At 48.6% G+C, this 9458-nt stretch overlaps 1 long non-coding RNA gene across 2 annotated transcripts; it reads left to right on the top strand.

The window, feature by feature from the left end:
- The first annotated feature begins 3012 nt into the window (after window positions 1-3012).
- On the top strand, window positions 3013-8197 carry LOC124097478 (uncharacterized). Of its 2 annotated transcripts, none has more exons than XR_006853237.2 (3): window positions 3013-3119; window positions 4303-4458; window positions 4802-8197. It is a non-coding gene; the product is annotated as an uncharacterized LOC124097478 (long non-coding RNA). The 2 variants fall into 2 exon arrangements; XR_006853238.2 differs by lacking the exon at window positions 3013-3119 and adding an exon at window positions 3399-3950.
- The last annotated feature ends 1261 nt before the right edge of the window (window positions 8198-9458 follow it).

The following is a 9458-nucleotide window of genomic DNA, read 5'->3' as shown; positions in this document are numbered from 1 at the left end:
ACCTGGATTGACTGTGGATCGGTTCCCTGAACACCGGTCACATGACTGAAGCCTCACCCCTGCCCCACGGTAGGAAGTTCTATCCCCTAGTCACGCCGGGTCAGACGTGAGCACAGAGGTCCGTAGGAGGCCAGCAGAGCTTCTAGGATCTCTTAGAAGGAGGGAGCTGGCAGAATGGTTCCTTCCAGGAAATGCAGAGAAAACCTCAGGGGCCCAGAGTGAGGGCACCCCTCAGAGGAGCAGAAGCTTGCGGAGCTCACCAGGGAGAGGACAGGGTGGGAAGCAGTTTGGTCCAGTAAAGCAGACTCCAGGCTAAAGAATGGAGCAGTGTCGGTCCACCTGATACAGGAATCTAGGGACACAGAGAAAACACCGAGGCTCAAAAGAAAAATGTCCATGAATCACTGAAAGGCAGAACAAGCAACCCCAGCCACATCCTTGCCCCTGCGGTGCTGCTGCCCACAACTAGCACCAAAACCTGTGAGATGACCAGAGGGCACCTGGAGGCACCACTCCTTGGGCTCCTTAGGGAGCAGATGTATGAAAGACAGGTGACCCAAAGTTATCCTTGCTTCGTTGTAATAGTAAGATGCCACCCTCAGGTGGGGATTTGAGGTGCTAATGAGACTCAGAGATGCAGAAAGTAGCATGAATAGAACATGCGAGAACAGTGGGTAACCACAAGGAAAACTGCGGGGACACCGTGTCACCCTGCCCTGACCGACTTTAGTTCAGCCCCCCCAGCTACTTTATAAATATTAGAACCCCAGATTGGGATGGAGTGACTCTCTTTCTCTGAGGTCACCCACATTCCCATTCTCGAGTTAGTACTTTCCCCTTTGTAATAAATCTCTTGCCTGCTCTTCATATCTGATGTCTCCTTAAATTATTTTCTGTGACAAGTCAAGCACCTGGAAGGTCCAAGAGGAGTTCTCCACTGGCTCTGGAGAGACCTCCTAAACCCCCTTATGGCAACACACCCACCTGCTCCCCAGATGCTGAGCGGATCTGTGCTAGCGTTAACTACAGACCATAAAGGATAATTGCTAGAAGAGTAACTATGACCCTCATCAAAGTCAATTTTACTTAGCTCATTAATTTGTGAGGGAACGTGTAAGACATCACAATAATTCAGAGAAGAATTCAAAGAACTATCCACAGCGTACACAAACAAGAAAGCCAAAGAGAATTTACAAACAGATGCTAAACGGGCTTGTCCCCAGGGGGTGTCCTAAGTCATTGGCATTTCCACCCGAAAACTTCATTTGCATATCTATGGGCAAAAAACATTTTCAGGGTGCTCAGTTACCTACAATGCACAGAGTTTTGAAAAGCTCAAAGGCTACGAGAGGCACAGAGGCCCCTTTACAAACACCCCGTGTTCCAGAGCAGCCGCCAGGTTCTATCTCTGCCGTGTTGCCCAGAGCCCCAGAGTTGTTATGGGGCCATTAGGATGGACAACAAACCCTCCAGAAAGTCAGGTGGCCTGTTCTGGAGAGAGGGAGAACTCACATAGGTACTAAGAAGGGGCCCCTGAATATGTCATTCTTGAGCTCAAGTCTATTTTACACCAAAATAAACTCACCAAGAACTTTATTTTACAGAACAGAAGGTCAGAGAAGACAAGGGGTTTTCCTGAGATACAGACTCACAGGAATTGGCACGTACCCTCCCCAGCACATATTTTTTTAAGATGGGGGTTGCAAAAGGATTATTCATTCTCTCTGGTCCCCCATGTCCCTTACCATCCCTGAGTCACCCCTGCAAAACAGGGCGGTGGTGATCCCTTCCCTGCTGCCCACTGCGAGGTTTAAATGGGACGATGTGGATAGGACGCCTGTCCCTCAGCACGTGCCTCACAGAAGTCACTTATCTTCACCCTCCTGAGTGGCCCTGGGCCTTCAGTGGAGGGACAGGGGTGACTCCACTTCCACACTCCTGGGGACAGAGAGAGAGAGAGAGAGAGAGTAGACGATCTTGCCCAGATAAGCTGCAGGCTCCTTCCTGCCTGGGATTGAATTCATGCAAAAGAAGTTCTGATTTCAGGCCTTGGGCTTTGGGGTGTTCCATGGCCTCGGGCCGCTGCCCCCTTCCCCCTGGTAAGTTGGCCCCAACAGACTTTTTGAAGAAAATACCAAAAAAAGAGGGGATTTCAAAGCCATTGAGTGTGAAAATTAGCCCTCGAGGAGGGGCTCTGGGGCAGGGGTGGCCGGTGGGCAGTAGAGGGAGGTATGGCCAGGCAGGGTGGCAAGTAGCCCAATGATGACCCACACCCTGGGCGCAGGGAAGCTGCAGATGGAGGTGCTGAACTTGTTTCCCAGCAACTCGGCATTGGTGTGGCCTTGAAGTAACTGTGGGGCAGAGCCCCTGCACCCCCAATTCCTTATATGACTGAGCAGACACTGCTCAACTGTGGGGAGCAAATGGGCTCCATCCTCTGCCACTCTCTCGTCTCAGGGCTTCCCTGCTCTCTCTGTGGGTAGAAAACCTGGGCGGTCTGTGGGGGTGTTCCTCCCCACTACCCACCCTCACACTCACCCCACCATGAGATCACAGGACCTTTCCCTTTCTCCGAAAATAGGCAGATGGGATTTTTATATTTAGTTTTTGAGTTGTGATGAACCTTTATTATTTATTTATTTATATGCGGTGCTGAGGATCGAACCCAGTGCCTCATACATGCCAGGCAACTGCTCTACCACGGAGCCACAAGCCCAGCCCAAATGGGCATGTTATGATGGAGATGCTGTAACCAACCCCACAGCATTTCATTTGTACATCGGTCTCTTGTGAACCTGGAAAAAATGAGTTTGCTACCAAACCCTCTGCACTAGTGTGTGCTGAATAACTCTGAACTTTCGGAATCTGGGAGTTCAAACTCGGGTCAACGACCTGAGAGATGAAAAATAGATTCACCTGCAAGAGAACAAACAAAAGTATTGCAAAGGTCAGCCCGACGCTGAGCCCATGGGGACATGGGGAATTACGCTCCCTCCCTCCCCTGACCGTTTCCCTGGGAGTCCAAGAACCACAGTTCTCCAAGCACAGAGCAGGCTTACCAAGGTGGGGGGATGCAGTCTGCCACACTCCTCAACGTCCTCAACGCACGCGTGCAACTGGTAAAATCGGAGCTAAGCTGAGCCTGTTCAGACTTTCCCTGATGCCCCGGTGATACCCACATGGATTTAAGCCTCAGCCTCAGAGAAGGGAAAGGACTCTAAGAGATCCAATAAGAACACCATGAGGCGTGGTGGCGCACACCTGGAATCCCAGTGATTTGTAATCTCAAGCTTGTAATCCCAGGGAGTCCAAGGCAGGAGGATCCCAAGTCTGAGGCCAGCCTCAGCAACTTTGCAAGGCCCAGAACAACTAAGTGAGACCCTGTCTCAAAATAAAAAGGGCTGGGGATGTAGCTCCGTGGTAAAGTGCCCACAGGTTCAGTCCCCAGTATCAAAGAAAAGAAAACCAAGGGGTTTCAGGATCTCTGACCACTCACTCTAAAACCAGCACCTTGGAGGCCTTCCATGCTTGGGGGCTGAGGTAGTCACCTCCATCTTATTTGGAAAAACACAAGATAGAAGTGGCAATGAACGTTGGCACCAGGGTACCCCCGATCCTGGGTCAGCAGGGGGTTAGGGACCTCTGCTTCTCTAAAGAAGCCAGATACAAGCCAAGGCATTCACCAAAGGAGCACAACACCATCTCTGCTAGAAATTGTCATTTTGTCCCCAGGCACAGTTATCCACGTGACTCACACTGGCAGGATCAGAGTCCCAGGGCTGCTCCCTCTGGGATCCATCCAGCCCTCCCTCGGGGCCCTTCCATCTCACAGCCAGCACCAGCTCCCTGAATTCAAAATCACAAACCACACACCAGGAGGAAGAAGCCATCTCTTCCACATACTTCAGCATATGCCAGGGAGGAAGAGGATAATAGACAGAGACGGCCGGGTGTGGCGGCGCATGCTTGTAATCCCACAGCTGGGGAGGCTGGGGCAGGAGGATCGAAAGTTCAAAGCCAGCCTCAGCAATTTAGCGAGGCCCTGAGCAACTTAGTGAGACAGTGTCTCAAAATAAAAAGAGCTGGGGATGTGGCTCAGTGGTAAAGCACCCCTGGATTCAATTCCTGGTACCAAAAAAAAAAATAATAATAAGATGAAGACAGATTGAGACAGGCTCTGGATTCATTTGTCAAACTTATGGAAGTTAGGCTGGGCTCTACTTCAGTGATGAGGAAATGAAACAGCAATGGCCCCCCCGGGGGCAGTGTTCTAGAACAACTTTTTCTCTCTTCTGAAAGCAGATACAGAAATACGTGTTGAACTAGTGCAACTAGGAACTGGCAAGTCACCATTTAAAGGGTCAAGAGCTGTATATGGTGGAATGAGATGATCCCACGCAATATGCAGAGAACCAAGATGAAGATCCAGTGTTCCCAGTGGCCCCAAGACTTGTATAGGTAAGTCTGTCTCTCTTTTTCCCTCCCCCCCTAGGCTTCAGCTTTTCTCAGAATTGCATGGTGGGGGAAGCAGTTGGATAAACTCTCTACCTTCCATACCCCTCCTCTCACATACTGGAATTTGATGACAGTCACATTTGGCATATTCTAAAGGATCGATCAGAAACACCCATCTCGGGTCCCCAGAGTGTAGCCACTCAAAAATGGGTGTTTTAATGCCTTTGACATTGACCCTATGAGGGGTTGGACCTGATTCTGCTTGTGTTTAAGCCAAGTAAGCAAACAATGTATTTACATTTAAGATTCCAGAAAATTGCCAGAATTTCTTTTATGTCTACTACAGAAGGAAAGGGGCCAAGCAACTGTGGATCCCAACACTGTCAAATCCAGCTGAGGCTGTTCAGGAAAACCTGGTTACCCTTACAATCATGAAATTTAAAATCATCATTAATTTTCACACAATGTTTTGCTTTAATTTTCACACTAACCAACATTTTATGACTTACATACATACTTGACATTATTGAAAGTCGCCCCCCCCCCAAAAAAAAAAAGAATGGCAAAAGACTTTCAATGTGTACAACAAAAATAAAGAGAATCATTAAATTTATGGTCATCAAAAAATCTATCTTCTTTAAAAATAGGTATTATTAGGAACTCTCAGATCCATGAAGACAGGAAGGAAACATATTCTTTAAAACATTTTTTTTAAGCTTTTTCTCTTGCTTAGAGACTGCCCGGGACAGACTCATGTTGCTGATGTTGTGATTATTTTTTTATGATCTGGCAGAGGCAGGGCTCCTATGCAGGTTCCTGGCTTCGTAGTTGAGTTCTCAGACCACAGCCGAAGTGTTCTCATGTTGAGAACGCAGGGCCTCGGGGAACAGGCTTCTCGTCTCCAAAATAGATCCTTCCCAACCATGGCGTGAAGCTTGTGAATGTTTTCACAATGACTCAGAAGCAAAGATTCCCCAGCAGAAGAGCAAGTCATATACAAACACCTGGCACCCAGACCCCCAGGCTTTGCTTCCTGTGCCACGGGCAGTCCCCAAGTCAAGATGGCCCCGGGGAAGTTGCCCAGGGAGCGTTAGAGACTAGAAACTGCCCTTGGAGACCTCCAGTCCCCTGGGGTTGGAGACAGTGAGAACCTCTTCCCCATCTCTCTTGTTTGTGTCTTCCATCCCCTGTTCACTCTCCAGTCACCACCTGTAATAGATTGGATCCATCAAAGGCCCAAAGTCTCATCCCAACCTGTCCCATACCTTGTCATATGACAGTGAAGTGTCCTCCTGCCCTATTCTGTCTCTGGGCCCAGCCAGGTGACTTTGGTGAATGGAATAGTAGCCCACATGACCCAAGCAGAGGCCACTTGTCCCTGTTTCCTGGTCTTCTGGGAGGCAAGACCCAGGTGAAGCCCAAGCAGGCCATCCCAGGTGATCTAGCCATGGACACTACACCTGCTCCAGGAGCCAGCCAATGCCCTCCATGTGGCCACGCCCACCAATCCACAGAACAGCCGAGACCCAGAGCAGTCAACAGGCCCCGTCTCAGCCACGGAGGTCGGTGGTTATTATTATGCCAACACATCACCCCTTACATTCTAGCCGGCAGAAGGAAGAAGGATGAGAAATGTTTCCAGAAGCACATGGGTCACCTCTGCTTATTTGTCACTGGCCAGAGTTTAGTCTCCGAGCCACTTCTGCGGCACAGAAGACTAGAAAGCAGCAGTCTGTACTCGAGACACAGCTGTACGAGGCCTGTGTCACTGCTCAGCCAGGAACACCCGTGCGACCTTGGGCAAATCCTCTCCTTCTTTGGCCTTGTGTTCTATCTGTCCAGTGGGAGTGAGGGAGAGAGCGTTTCTGCGTGGTCTCTTAAGCCTTTCTGGAACTTTCCAGAAATCCCAGTGAAGATTTTGAAGAGGTTGGCCCTCTGTTGGAGGCCAGTGGAGATGGACCTACTTATACATCCAGATGGCCCCCTTCAGTCTGACAGCCAAAGCACAGGTCTCTAGCCGCCATTCTCGGACCCCTGGACCAGTCCAAGGAAGCTGTAAGACTCCCCAAAATCAGGAAATGAAGTAGTCAGGGATTCAAAGTGCAGCCAGGCACCATGTATGTGGCCCTGTTTGGAGTAAGAACAGAGTACAAATACATTTTAATTGACCCCCATCAAATGACACTGCCCGTCTGTGCGCTTAATAAAGAGGAAAGAACTCTGCTCAGGTCTGATCACAGCCTTCAAGGCCTCATAAAGCCAGTGAGCTCTGAGGTGAAAGACACTACACACTCACCTGTGGGCTGGGACAATGTTATGAGGCTTTCAAATCTCATAGAGAAAAAGCCTCTTCTATCAAATATACATAAAAACATGAGAACATCTCCCAAACAAGCTAAGGCAGACAGCTCTGTCTTTATCTACTTTGAAATCGCTGTTGCTGAATTTGTGGTCAAAGATACATTTTAACTCACCACCATTAAGTTATACAGCCCATAGGTGCACTTTATCAAGAGGGGAAAATCTTTGTTCGGAGTCTAGAATTCTGAGAGTCTTATAAGCCTTAAAATTCTGTGACGAAAGGGACTACCCACTTTATACTTTATAAATCAGACTGATACGATTTACAGCTCCGAAATCCTCTTACTTAGAACTCAAGTATTTATCTCTCCCCTTGAGAGGGAAAAAAAAAAAATCAAACTAGCTCTGAAGCCCAGAGCCAGCAGAGGTGTCATCTGCCACAAATGTCATGGCTGTCCTGGATTTTGCATGAAATATATAAATTATTACAACAGAAAACTAACATAAGATATCAAGCATTTATGCCTAAAACTTAGAATTCAATGAGTCAACGACTCCTTAAAAAAAAAAATATCCTGGTAGGCATCATGATCCCATTTACAGGCATGAATACTGACATTCAGAGAAGCTATGTAACTCTTCCAAGGCCACACAGCTAACAAGGGGCCAAGCTGGGATCTCATCCCAGGCAGGTTCTCCAGGAGAATATACTTAGTACAGTGTCTGGCACAGAGTTCACACTTAGAATTGTTTCTATCTGCTTTCTCCCCTAAAAATGATTCTTGCCTAGATTTGGGCAAGGTGGTCTCAGGGATCCCCTAACCCACAGGGTGGAGTTGACTTCCACTGAAGAAGCTCACAGGCCTCCTGTGGGGTTCCCCCATCCCCACTGAGCCAAAGGATTTGTCAACTTTTGTTTTTTCTTTATAGACAGAGACACAGGTATGGAATCAAATCATGTCTGAAGGACTGAAAATCCACAGTACCAAGGGCAGAGGAGAGGTGGCCTGGTTCACTCAGTGGTAGAACTGTCCCCTCCCCTACCTTGGATTCCACTCGCCCACCCCAGGTTGGATGATGTCCACCGGTACCGGGGAGAGTGACTCGAGTTAGTTTACACATTCAATACCACTCCCTCTAGACGTGCCTGGAAACGTTTCACCTGCTATCTGCATATCACATGATACAGTCAAGGTGACACATAAAATTGGCCACCATAACCATTACAGCTATGACCGTTATAAAAAAAATGTTCTGGGATGAATTTTTCTGTTTGTTTCCCTCCTAAGAAGATTGGACTCATTATGGGTATTGAATCACGTCTCATCCATGTTGTTTGAGATAGAAATTCGGTTTATTCTCTCAAAGGATTTAGTGCTCTCGGTTCCCAGGAGTCCTAGTCCTTGAACTACCTTCCAAACCCCAAGGGGAATGTCACAAATAAAACCCTTTTCAGTTCTTACTCTTATCTAAGAGCCCTTGGGGGGTGGCGGGGGTGGGGGGTGGGGGTGTGTGGAAATGCTCCTCTGTAATCTCACATTCTAAAAATAGACTTGACTTTGGATTTTTGCTTAATAAAAAATATATTTTTCGATTACATTAGAGACTGAGAAGAAGAATTTCAGTATCAAGTTGAGACTTGTGGGAAAATGGAGAGAAGAAAAGTTTCACTGTTCTTTTTGAAAGTTCTGGTATTGAAATCTCACCACCCTGGGTGACTTCTGAGTGTACTGGGGCCGGAGGAAGGGCGCATGCTGGCACCAGTCATTTAATCTGTCACTTATTACTCAGCTCTGACACCAAACGCAGAGGCTGCCACGGGAAGACGGAGCTCGCACCACTGTGCGCGCTGCGGGCCGAGGGGAAATGTCCCCCGGGCTCTATGGTTTCTCTGAGTAATTACTGAATCATCTCTCGACTGCAGTGAAACTTCACGGGGACAGTGTTTGTTGTGGAGCAGAGACAGGGAGCGTCGCCCTGCACCTTCCTGGGCCGCACCTGAAAGGGCTGGGGTTCTGAAGAGGTGACGCAGGTCCCCTTCCACAGAGCCCCCACCACCCAGAGGACAAAGTCACCTCACAGATGCTGCTCCTCTCATGGAACACCTGGCGGGCAGTCCCTCCTGGTCTTGGTTGGTCCTTCCTCCTCCCTTCTGGAGGAGTGGCTGGAGTAGAGGATACACCCTGCAGTTAGGATGGGCTGTCAAATGTGGCTCCCCCCTTCCCCCCAGGATGTTTTTTCCCTTATCACCAGCTCATCTGGTAGGTCCATGGTCTGCAGCTGGACTTAGACTTCTGCCTTTACCACTCAGGACAAATCGCTTTCCGCCTGAGTACCGTGTACTGATCTCTAAAACAAGAATTACGGCTCCGACCTTGCCCAGGGCCACAACCTGCCTGCGTGAAGGTGCTTTTCAAACTGCACCATGTATCTTGGAAGGACTTTAGTGCCTTCCCTGATGTCATGCTGTGCTGCCTGGTGGGTAGCCACCCACCCATCTGACGTTTTTGTGTTCACAAAGCACCATTCTATCACCCGACCCTGATAGGGATGGGGAGACGACCGAATGGTATGGATGGTAGGACATAGCTAAGATGATTGACAGACAGATAGGTAGATGACATCCTGTTGACTCTGCTTCCCCAGAAGAACCCTGACTAATGCAGGGATGTACCTCAAGTTAAGTCAGTGTTTCCTAAACT

Source organism: Marmota monax, unplaced genomic scaffold (assembly GCF_021218885.2).
Source record: "Marmota monax isolate L192 unplaced genomic scaffold, Marmota_monax_Labrador192_F-V1.1 WCK01_AAM20220418_F8-fsc00020, whole genome shotgun sequence".
NCBI classification, from domain to species: Eukaryota; Metazoa; Chordata; class Mammalia; order Rodentia; family Sciuridae; genus Marmota; species Marmota monax.
The sequence above is the reverse complement of the archived record's forward strand: the minus strand, read 5'-3'. Positions and strand labels throughout refer to the sequence as shown.